Raw genomic sequence first — 4,028 nt, 5'->3', positions numbered from 1 at the left:
AAGGCAATTGTGAATAACATCTATTTTTGCAGGATCTACCTCTATGCCCTTACTAGAAATGATATGCCCTAAAACTATACCTTGTTCTACCATGAAGTGACATTTTTCAAAATTCAGCACAAGGTTAGTTTCAATGCATCTACTAAGAACTCTATCAAGACTATCCAAACATGTATCAAAAGAGGATCCATAAACAATAAAATCATCCATAAACACCTCAATGCAACTCTCTAAAAAATCACTGAAAATGCTAAGCATACACCGCTGGAAGGTACCAGGGGCATTGCATAGGCCAAAGGGCATCCTCCTATAGGCAAAAGTGCCAAAGGGACAGGTGAATGTGGTATTTTCTTGATCATGAGGAGCAATATGAATTTGTAAATAATCAGAAAAACCATCAAGAAAACAGTAATGAGACTTACCTGCCAAGCACTCAAGCATTTGATCAATGAATGGCAGGGGAAAATGATCTTTTCTGGTTACCTGGTTCAGCCTCCTATAATCAATGCAGACTCACCAACTGTTCTGCACTCTTGTGGGGATAAGCTCATCCCTTTCATTCTTAATTACTGTGAGGCCTATCTTCTTAGGAACCACTTGGACTGGACTCACCCACTGGCTGTCACAAATGGGGTAGATGATTCCAGTTTGTAAGAGCTTGGTCACCTCCATTTTCACCACATCCAAAATGACACGGGGTTGAGTCACCGTTATGGCTACCTCACTGGCTTAGCTCCATCCTCTAAAAGTATCCTATGCATGCAGGTAGATGGGTTAATACCAAGAATGTCTGCTAAAGTCCATCCAATGGCTTTCTTGTGCTTCTTGAGAACTAGCAACAACTTCTCCTCTCGCTCAGCAGCAAGGGAGGCAGAGATGATCACTGGAAATTTTTCCTTGTCCTCCAAGTAAGCATATTTGAGGGTTGCTGGTAAGGGTTTCAACTCTAGTGTGGGTGGTGGCTGAACAGTGGGAGGAACTAGGGTAGGAGAAGAAGAAGGTTCCTCAGCCTGTACGTCATTAAGCAAGTCAGAAGTATATGTACTTCCTACAACATGGTTAGTGCATTCTGACTCTAAAAAATCAACATCAAGAGGTACAACACCCAGAAAATCAGAACCAGGCTCAAATTCAGATTCATTCTCAGCATAAAAATCAGATACAGGATCAAATTCAAACTCAGATTCAGATTCAATGCATAAGGAATGACAAGTATGCAGATCAGATAAAATTGGATGCTTCCTACCATGAAGAACAGAATCAAAATCAAACATATAATCATCAACAATCTGATCAATTATCTCAGCACGAAAAATAGAATGATCCTCAGATGGATGTTTCATGGCATCAAGAATGTTAAAATGAACAATAATATCATCAAATTCCATAGACAATGTGCCAACATAAACATCTATCTTGGTTCGGGCTGTTTTCATAAATGGCCTGCCTAAAATAATTGGAACTGAACCATGGGAAAATCCCTCTTCAATATTAAGAACATAAAAATCAACAGGAAAAATAAGTTCACCAACCCGAACCAGCACATCCTCTATGAAACCTGCAGGGTAAGCAACATTTCTATTTGCCAAATGAATCACCACATCTGTAGATTGTAAAGGTCCAAGAGATAAAGAATTGAAAATGGACAGAGGCATGACACTAACTGATGCTCCTAGATCTAGCATGGCATTCTCAAATTTACTGTTCCCAATAATGTAAGGTATACATAAAGTACATGGGTCCTTACATTTTCAGGAATGTGAGGAACATATTTACCTATCAATGCTGACACATTTCTGCCCATGCTAATCCTTTCATTGCCTTTGAGCTTCCTTTTGTGGGTGCGCAGCTCCTTTAGAAACTTGGCATATCTTGGAATTTGCTTGATGGCATCTAGCAGAGGTATGTTCACTTCTACTTTCCTGAAGGTCTCCAAGATCTCCTTTTCTGCTTCTTCCATTTTATTTGTTTGGAATTGCTCTAGGTGGGAATGGAAGAGGGATAGGCAGCTGCGGTAAGTCAGAATTACTAGAAGAAGGTCCACCTGCATGAAAATTTTTGTTAGGAAGCATTCTTTTTTGTGCAACTATCTCATCCTCTTTTTCAGGTGTAGAATGAAGCTTGACAGGTTCAGGTACAGGTGCTGCTACTGGTGGTGGCACTTGAATTTGGTTGCCAGACCTCAAGGTGATGGCACTCACATTTTTCGGATTCTGCACAGTTTGTGAAGGCAATTTGTCAGAATTTTGGGATTGAGCATGGTTCAACTGAGTAGCCATTTGCCCCAGCTGATTTGTCAGACTCTGAATGGAGGCTCTAGTCTCTTGCTGAAATTGCATATTCTGGATGATCATTTTCCTTACTAACTCTTCTAAGGAAGGTTGAGGAGGAGCCTCAATTGCTTGTTGTCTTTGTTGTGACTGCTGCTGCTGTTGTATTGGAGGAGGAACATATGGCTTGCTTGGACCAGTAGCATTCTGGAAAGGAGGGACAGGCTGTTGTTGTTGTGGAGGACTTGTCCATCTTAGATTTGGATGTTTCCTCCAACCTGGATTGTATCTGCTGCTTGAAAGGTCATAATTATTCTACTGTTGTTGGTTTTGCTACTGAGGAGGTCTATTATAAATGTTTGCAGCATAAGCTTCAGGTTGCTCATTGACTCCAGATTGCTGCAAAGAAGGATAAAGATCTGTATGGTGATCTGCAGAAGAACATAGACCACAGACTCTTGCAACAGGTGTTGATTTCTGATTCATGGTAAGCTGAGTTACTAGGTTGACCAAGGCATCAAGTTTTCCCTCAAGCTTTTTATTTTTAGCAGATGAAGATGAATCTGTGGCCACTGCATGGAGTCCTCTAAGGACAATAGCATTATATCTTGGACTGAATTGTTGGGAGTTGGAAGCCATCTTCTCAATCAAATTCCTAGCCTCAACAGGAGTCATATCACCAAGGGCTCCACCACTGGCAGCATCAATCATACTCCTCTCCATGTTGCTAAGTCCCTCATAGAAATATTGCAGAAGGAGTTGCTCAAAAATTTGGTGGTGAGGGCAGCTTGCATACAATTTATTGAATCTTTCCCAGTACTCATAAAAGCTCTCTCCACTAAGTTGCCTGATGCCTGAAATGTCTTTTCTGATGGCAGTGGTCCTAGATGCAGGGAAGAATTTCTCCAAGAACACCCTCTTAAGGTCATCCCCGCTGAAAATGGACCTGGGAGCAAGGTAGTAGAGCCAATCTTTTGCTACTCCCTCCAGAGAATGAGGAAAAGCCTTTAGAAAGATATGATCTTCTTGGACATCAGGGGGCTTCATGGTGGAACAAACAATATGGAACTCCTTAAGATGCTTATGAGGATCTTCACCTGCAAGACCATGAAACTTGGGCAACAAATGTATTAGTCTAGTCTTGAGAACATATGGAACACCCTCATCAGGATATTGAATGCACAAGCTTTCATAAGTGAAATCAGGTGCAGCCATTTCCCTAAGAGTCCTCTCATGAGGTGGAGGTTGAGCCATGTTCTCAGTGTGAAAATTAGTAGTCGAATGCTTAAAATCAGAATATTCAGAATCATTAGCAATAGAATACTCAGAATGCTCAAAATGCTCACAATGCTCGAAATGCATAGAATGATCAGGATGCACACTATGTCTAACTAATCTATGAAAGGTTCTATCTATTTCAGGATCAAAGGGTTGTAAATCACCTGGATTGCCCCTAGTCATGCACTATATGCAGCAAATAACGCGTTCTCAAACAAGCACCAGGGGAGGGTTAAAACTACAACTATAGTCAAATGATATTCAAATGAGCTGAAATTTTGTGAGCAACACCCTAAAATCATGAAAAGATAGCACAAAAAATTTCAAAAAAAAAAAATTCAAATTCTAGCTATGAAAACTACCTAAGCAAAGTTTAGAAAAATTGGACAATAATACTAAAAAAATAAAAAATAAACTTAGTAAACGGCTGATTTTTCAAGTTTAAAATGGCAATGGACCGTAGGCTAGTTGCCACGGCAT

Source organism: Glycine max, chromosome 1 (genome assembly GCF_000004515.6).
Source record: "Glycine max cultivar Williams 82 chromosome 1, Glycine_max_v4.0, whole genome shotgun sequence".
Lineage (NCBI taxonomy): Eukaryota > Viridiplantae > Streptophyta > Magnoliopsida > Fabales > Fabaceae > Glycine > Glycine max.
Note: the sequence above shows the minus strand (reverse complement) of the source record.